The 8210-nt window shown below is 41.4% G+C and overlaps 1 long non-coding RNA gene and 1 pseudogene across 1 annotated transcript in view; one reads left to right on the top strand and one right to left on the bottom strand.

The window, feature by feature from the left end:
• The window catches only part of LOC148740922 (uncharacterized), a 178860-nt gene extending 171111 nt beyond the window's left edge, over window positions 1-7749 (top strand). The window contains exon 2 of the long non-coding RNA XR_015999205.1: window positions 7626-7749. This is a non-coding gene — a long non-coding RNA (uncharacterized LOC148740922). The remainder of the gene's footprint in view (window positions 1-7625) is intronic.
• LOC148740923 (uncharacterized) lies at window positions 2179-2966 on the bottom strand (annotated as a pseudogene).
• Window positions 7750-8210: the final 461 nt, after the last annotated feature.

Here is an 8210-nt window from a genome sequence, read left to right as displayed (position 1 = left end):
TTGAGTAGTAGCTAATTTTGGGGCGGCAAATTTGTTATGGTGGCGAATTGACTGGATATCTTTCGCTTCGATCCTTTACAAATTTACAAGTTGGACCCAGACAAGTTATCCCGACTACCTTTACTCCAGTCTCACCACACCTCGTTACGTGTCAGCGGCGGCGCTGGAACGAGTCACATGACAGCTGATTAAGATTAAGATTTGACAAACCAAAACAGAGTATGGTTGCCGAAATGTAGGAAAATTCAATAAGAATTATTTCCATTCAATAAAAATATATTTGCATTCGATAAAAGTATTTTTATTCCATAAAAATACATTTTTACTCGATGAAATATTTTTATGCGATAAAATGAGTATTTCCATTCGATAAAATATATATTCATTCGTTAAAAAAAAATATTCTCATTGGATAAAAAGTAACTCGCATTCGATAAAACATGTTTCCATTCAGTGGAATATTTTCAATCGGTAAAAGTATTTTTAATTGATTAAAAATAATTTGCATTGGATAAACCATGTTTCCATTCAGTGGAATATTTTCATTCGGTAAAAATATATTCATTCGATAAAAAATAAATTGTCATTCGATAATCTCACGTGACTCCAGGAGGCATGGTCACCAGGCATTCATGGCATGGTCATAAAGCTCCCCGCCAAGCCTCCATAAACATGGCGACCGATGAAAATGCAACCGATCCCTCATGGGAAGAGTTTTTCTCGGGTCTCGTTAATCTACTCGGCATTGCGAGTACCATAGTTTGAATGTTAACTTGGATTTTCTCTCAGCAGCAATTTTGTTTAACCAGTTGGACATTACAGTATCAGTTCTCCCAAGTGTTTCTAACGGTGTCGCAAATTTACCTTGCACTGGTCAGCTACAAGTCCTTTGTTCATGCTTTTCTGAACTCCACTTGTATTGGTGGAATAGAATGGCTGAAATAGGAAGAAGAACCACAAGTATAGCCGATTGGGGTCCACGTTCTGCCGCTGTGCAGTGGAGTGGGAAGGCCAAAGTTCACCCGTTCGCCTTTCTAATACAAAGAGAAAACAACATCTCATACAAAACTTATATCAGGGAATAATAGACATTTGTTTTCTCTCCTCAACAATTTCTTAACGCCTTTTTCTTGTCTTAAACATTTTAATTTTTTTTTTTCACATTCGACCCATTTATTCTTGTCAACAAAAACCACAGTTTCCGAATTTAATTCACTCTTCCTGAAACGTATGTGGCCTGTATAGGCCCTTAGCATGGCGTTCCTTCTGTCTCCATTTTCTTTATGTTGTTGTTGTTGTGTAAAGAACTGCTGTATATAGTGTAGTCAGTTGTTTCAGTTTACCAATCAGTCTCCTCAAGGGTCTTTGAATATAAAGCTCATTTCCGTTGATGGTCTTATTTTGCTAAAATTGTCTTGTTACTTTCTTAGCTGTTAAGTACGAGTGTCACCTTGATAATATTACTTGCATTTCATTATAACTCTCAATTCTTTGAAATTTTTCCATACCTTCTTTCAGGTTTGGCAATGGTGACAGCGTTCTCAGTATCCTTCCGAATGCAACGTTGAGTACTTCATTCTCGACTAATGATTCTCATAACTTAAACTTAATTACTATAGGTAATTCAGTGAAGCAATGTTAAAACGTGCAAGAAATAATTAATTTGATTTACAAGTTGTATCATTTTATTGCAGATATTCGATTGAGAGGAGACGCGACAGAACGCAAACTTTATCTTGCTACTCTTAGTTCACTACTTAGAAAAAACGTAACGTCCTTGGTCCCTCAATTGCTATTGATGAGAACTCACAATTATGCCAGTTTTAAATCTCTAGAAATAACAACAACGTTATGATATGATATGAAAGCACTGGAAATAACGGCAACGAGATGGCAAAAGAATATTCTAATATTTAAAACACAAACAGCGGTTGTCTAAATTAAAGACACAAATAAGTTCTTGGTCTCAACATGTTTTCTTATTTTCACAAACTTTACTACTTCTGTTTTTCTTGATTTAACTAAGGAATAGCGAGTGACGAATCGTGCATAGCATTCGTTTACTTTGAGGAATCAAAGTTGAAGTAAACATACTCAGTTAATGACAGTTAAAATTATTGACAAGTGTTCTTGGTGACCTTGTAGTTTATTTCCTAGAACTTAATGATACCATACTTAAACAAAACGGGTTAACCAGTCCCTTGGTCAGTTTATTTCAGGATTGAAGATCTTTGGAATGCTGGCCTCCGCTGCCGTTCTCCTGCTTTCTTATTCCGTGTGAACCACTTGTCACCCGTCTGCGCGGGGTCAAAGTCAGCAACCGTCGGGCCCTCTGCGGCAATGCGGATGAGGTCTTCAAGTGCTGCTGATCCAAGATTAACTCGCATACTACTCTTTATCCGATTCTGTGCGGAGATGGCACGTCCGCACTAAGCTGCAGAAATCGGTAGTACCAACAGAATCTCGACAAGGTGAAGGACATTTTGAAAGTCCTGGCGATAAGGCTTTTTTGTTAACAAGGTCTGCCACAGGCTTCCATAGTCCTTGTCCCGAAAACTGGTGTTAATCTGCACTTTTATTGACAGCCATTCATCAGGAATTTTGTCAACCTGGCATCCAGCATTTGCCAGCGCAGGTTCAAACCAGTGAGTCAGACGTTCTATATGCTCGTTTCCAAAGATAACAAGATCTTGAGGGTTGGTGGGCCAAGCGTCAACGTTGAACACAAGCATGTCTCTTACAACAGCAGTGGTACTGTTAGACGGGGCTCATCTCCACTTCGGATCAATCAAAAGGTTGTCGAACCTGTCTTCCAGAGCATTCAAGCACAGCCCAATGGCTTCAGCTTTTGTTGCCTCGAAGCTACCAGTGCGAGTGGCTGCCGCTCGTTTGTGGACACCATCAAGGCAGCCTTCTAACGTAGTCCCTTGAAACTGGACTTGGTCATCTTCGGACTTCTCCAGCATGCCGAGAAATCGCTGCAAGAAATCGCTGCCGAGAAAAGAAAGAAGTGCTGCAAGAAAGCGTTGCCGAGAAAAGAAAGAAGTGCTGCAAGAAAGCGTTGCCGAGAAATCGCTGCATGCCGAGATATTGCTGCATTTGGGACGGGACGCGTTTTCAGGGAGTAAACGCTGGTGAACGTTTCTCGATGATAGCAAACATGTCTGCGAGAAAATGACAAAATGCTGCGAACTGCACGGTTTTCATTTTTTCGCAGACAAATTTTTCTCTCCCCTTGATATCTGAATTAAAACCTTTAGGGCTCTGCTGATGTGCGGCAGCTATCTCGTTCCGCTGACCTGGGTGGGTTTGAAAACATTAATTCCCAGTTCATTTCCAATGCTTTGAAGTTCGCGCGTGCTCTTGGGGCCGTAGTGGTAAGTTTTCCAGACGAGCTGGAGAACGTCATACACCGTGTTCACCAAAACACAATTCTTTTGCATTTCTAGTAGTGCCAACTCTAACCGATGGGGAAGACAGTGGAAGTCGATAACGTGAGGGATGTCCCGTCGTAACAATGCCACCACTCCGCCTTTCTTTCCAAGGTTACTGACTGATGCTCCATCAGCACCCATACCGACAAGGTTTTCCTTCCATTGCTGAATTCCAACGTCAGCGAAGGCACCATTTACCGTGTCCAAAATACCATAAAATGGCTAAAAATAACAATTTCAACTTATGATAACAATATAACAAAGAATGAAAGTGGTATATGCTAACCTTTTAGTTTAAAATAAAAAGCAAGTGAACCTTCCTTCATTCAAATGGACGCTATTACAGCTTCATCTCTCCATGCTAAAGCGAACTACTATTTATTTCATTATGAGAAAGTGCTTCGCGCGGGACTGTCAAAGTTTTTTATTTCTATGATAATGCCACAGTGATTCGCATGACATGAAGTAATAACTGATCAATTTTTTTTCTGCCTACTAATAGTACGTCACCCAAAAATTGAGTTATTAATCAGGTCAAAATTAAAAACTCACATGAAACTAAAAAGATACCTTGCGCATGACCATGAGCAACTGCCTTGTGTCCTATTAAACGATTTGCGGGTTGACCATCCTTTACAAGTCGACAATGCACAGTCTCATTTTCCTTTCCTGAAGCGTCGGTGGCGCCGTCAATCATCACACTCAAGTATTTCTTCCCGTTTACTTCACTGGCTAGTTCTTCTGTTAAAACGGTGCCAATTGTAGACATCAGAGTGCCGCAACGTTTGTCATTGGCGTAAGTGTGGCTAATTTTCAAACCATTCTTCTTTTGAAGTGCTAGAATAGGCTCATATTTACTAAAAGGAGGTTCCTCTTTAGTTATTAGGTACGCGGTGTTGACTTTAACAGAAAATTCCTTCCGGTCTTGTTCTTCCCCTTTTTTTTGGCCTTTACAGAAGCTTTGGCGATCGGGGCGCTTTCCAAAGGTTGTTTTTTTGATGAGAAGGACATCACGGGCACGCAAATGTCTACCGGTAACGTTATGTTTCACTAGAGTTTCCTTTTAGAAAGTCTGCGAACTAGTTAAGAAATCGGTTTTTCCAGCCATTTCAGGGACAACACAGCAGATTTCATGCCACTTCAACCCAGGGCTTGGTAGACTTCTCATTCGGCATAGACTGTTGTTGGGGGCAATAGGTCTTGAGTTGGAACAGACACACTTGCATTTACCTTCTCAGGCAAATCGATCTCTGGTAATTCACAGCTATTCGGCTCAACATCGGCTACCTTTGAGCCAGCTAGTTCTCGCAACTGATCTTTTCAACTAGCACTCGGTATGTGACCGGACAACCCCCTTAGTTCTAGCGGATCCACGATAATCCTTCACCATGACAGGTTCACCAACCTCAAAACCGCGTCTGACCATGGGATTTATCCTCCTCGACTTTTGTTCCATCCGTGCAGACAAGTTGGGTCTAAGCAACTCATGCCTTGTTCTCAATCTGCGACCCATCAAAATTTCTGCTAGTGAACACCCAATGGCGGTATGGGGCGTGGTTCGGTAGCTCAAAAGGAATCGAGCCAATTTCTGCGTTTAGGTACCCGGTTCATTCTTCATGACTCTCATGGCTTCCTTAAATGTCCGAACTGCACGTTCAGCGTCACCATTGGATGCAGGATGATATGGTGACGACAAACAAAGGCGAACACCATTGGAAGTTAAGAAATCTTTCATTTCTCTTAAGACAAACTGTGGACCATTGTCGGCCACTATCTCCTCCGGCAAGCCATGCGTAGCAAACAAGCTGCGCAGAGCTCCAATTGTGGCGCAGGCACTGGTGGAGGGTATTTGAATCACTTCCATCCACTTAGACTTGGCATCAACCACTATAGGAAACATTCCTCCATTGAATGGTCCAGCAAAATCCACATGTAAACGCTGCCACGGGGGGTAGGCCAGATCCCTGGGTTGACCACCTTAAAAGGCACTCTAAAACGGTTGGCTTGACAATCAGTGCAATCTCTCACGGTCTGTTCGATGTCGCTGTCCAGGTTTGGCCACCAGACATGCAATCGTGCCAAAGACTTCATTCGCACCATTCCTGGGTGGTTAAGATGTTTATCAGACAGCACTTCGATATCTAGAGGGTATCACTACTCTTGTACCACGCAACAAGCAACAATCCTCCACTGTAAATTCTTCACGTTTGGCGCGATAAAATCTGAGTTCCTCTGGCGTATTCTCTTCTGCTGGCCAACCATGCAATACGGTATTAGATATCTAATACCGCAGTTCAAAATATATGAACTTCATATATTCATTGTATCTGATTTATCATCACGGGTTTATTACGAATACACTTAGCGGCCTGCTCCCACTTGGCTTGTTAGCTCAATTGTAGAGCGCTGCACTAGTATCGCAGAGGTCAGTGGTTCGAATCCCGTACAGGCCTGATTTTTTTCAGGTCTGATTTTCGCTATTGCATAAATAGCGCTCTCTACTGCGAGGATCGTGCATCATACGTATTTATTAAACCCTAGTTCATTAACACTATAACAGTAACGAAATAATTTGAATATATCAACAAAGTTGAAATGGTAAATTGGCCACCGTTACAATTATAAAAGCTGACGTTTCGAGCATTAGCCCTTCGTCAGAGCGAATAGAGGAATTGAGGGTTGTGTGTGCTTTTAAAGGCAGAAAATGGAGCTACGTGATTGGTGGGAACATGGCAACGAGAAAAACACCAATAAATTAGTGGAATATGTAGGTTAATATGTAGGTTAATTGACCACTGCCCATAGGACCTTTGCAGGGCCAACACCCACCCATCCCACCCAGGGGAGGACATTCACCACACAGTAATCTCGTGCGTGGGAAATTAACGTCTCCTACCCCTAACCCTGCAGAAGACGGGGCCTACGGTTTATTCGTCCTTATCCGAGAAGACTAGAATATCTATCCATTTCTTGATTATAGAAAAGTAGCAAATTCTCCTCGCTTATTTTAAGACCATGAGTATTGGTTCGGCCGGGGCTCGAACCTTCGACCTCCCTCCCACACATCACAATCCGGCGCTCTAACCAATTGAGCAAACCGGGAGGCGGTTAGAAAAGAATGAAAAGCGAATGAAAAGCGAATGAGAATGAAAAGCGTTCGTTGATACCTGTGGGATTTAGACTGCTGGTTTGAAAGATGAGCTTTTGTTCAAGAATTTTACGGCTTTCCGTGGTACCTAAGTGTAAGGAAAGACCGCAGATTGTCATATGTTGCTAATGTTGTTGTTTTACCTAATCATTTTAAGGTAAAAATCTGTAGTTAGTGAGAAGTATGGCAGAATCAGATTGATTAGTCGACATTTCCAGGACTTGCTTTTACCGGTAATTTACCAACTTTGTATGGTGTCCATCGCACCAGCGACACGTTACTAATATTGGTTATCTTTTATTTTTTTTCCTTCTTAAGATCCCCGGTGCAACCGAAAACCTACAACCACCGATACGAAAGCTCCAACAACTTCACCAACTACAACTTTACAATCTACGACTACCAGCTGCACTTCCACTTTTCAAACCACTAATTCGACTACAGCGAATGTGTTTACTGAGGAAATCACTTTATCAACAAGAACAACAAGCACCAACGAATCGTCCACAAGAAGGAGCACGTGGTAAAAAAAAGCTGCTAAAGAACCAGTTATGACTACAGACTCAGATGTAGTTGGTCTTCTATTGACTGCTGAACTGTGCATCCCCATCAAACCAGGTAAAAGACATGATCTTCTAAGCTTTATTCGGACCGTTGCCTTAGAACAGTCACCTCCAAAAAATTGAAACTGGTCGAAAGGATCACATATTCTGTTAACTTCAAATGGGTTTTAATTTTTCATTAATAAGCTCGACCCAACTAGAGGCGTATCTACTTTCTCTTTATTCGATTTCCACACCTATTCCGCATGTAAATTCGTATAAATGTAAAAAAAGGAAAATGTCATTCCTTTCACCCAGTGTTTCCACATGATTTTTTAATTGTGTAAAACATGCGTTGGTGTACGCGCTTTAGAGCCTTAGCGATGATTTGCGGCTCAACCGTACAGTAAGTTTTTACTGATCATGAGGCTTCGACTAAGTGACCAACTTTTCCATATGAAGTGCGCATTGCTTAGTCTCACCCATGTTATATTTCTTCAGTTTCAGAGCTCAATTGGACAATCATGATTACTTTAATGGCCTGCCTTCTGTTGTCAATCATGGTGAACATTATCTTCTTTTGCCGACTAAGGAAACGAAAGCGGGGACATGATTTCGACGAAAAGAATGCGAAATTGTTAAAGATAATTCAGTAAAACACCAGAAGAAAAACAGAATAGAACCATGGGTGGAGAGAACTCGATTATTATGCAGACGGTCAGCAGACGTCATGGACGTGTGAGATGTTTTGTTGAAGAATTTAAAAGAAGTGAAATGAGCAATTCAGCTGTAACTGGTGAGGATATGATCAGATGTTGTCCAGTTCAAAGATGACAACCAAGACGGGTCGAGTCTTTAACCAGTCACTGCGTGGCAACTCCCAGGCTGTAAAAAAGGCCAAAAACTAAACGGCTGTTGTGTTTACTTGTTCAGTTTAGTACTTCTGTTCGTTGGTATTTGGCTTTTACCTCGGTTACATTCTTGTTTGGCTATTCCTCGCTAAATAGAAAAAGGTTCGATGGGATATCTTGGTGGAGTTTTTAATTTGTCTTAACATTGCTTTCGAAAGCCTCCTTTCCATAGCTC

This window comes from Stylophora pistillata, chromosome 1, assembly GCF_964205215.1.
Source record: "Stylophora pistillata chromosome 1, jaStyPist1.2, whole genome shotgun sequence".
Taxonomy (NCBI): domain Eukaryota; kingdom Metazoa; phylum Cnidaria; class Anthozoa; order Scleractinia; family Pocilloporidae; genus Stylophora; species Stylophora pistillata.
Note: the sequence above shows the minus strand (reverse complement) of the source record. Positions and strands in the feature narration are given on the sequence as shown.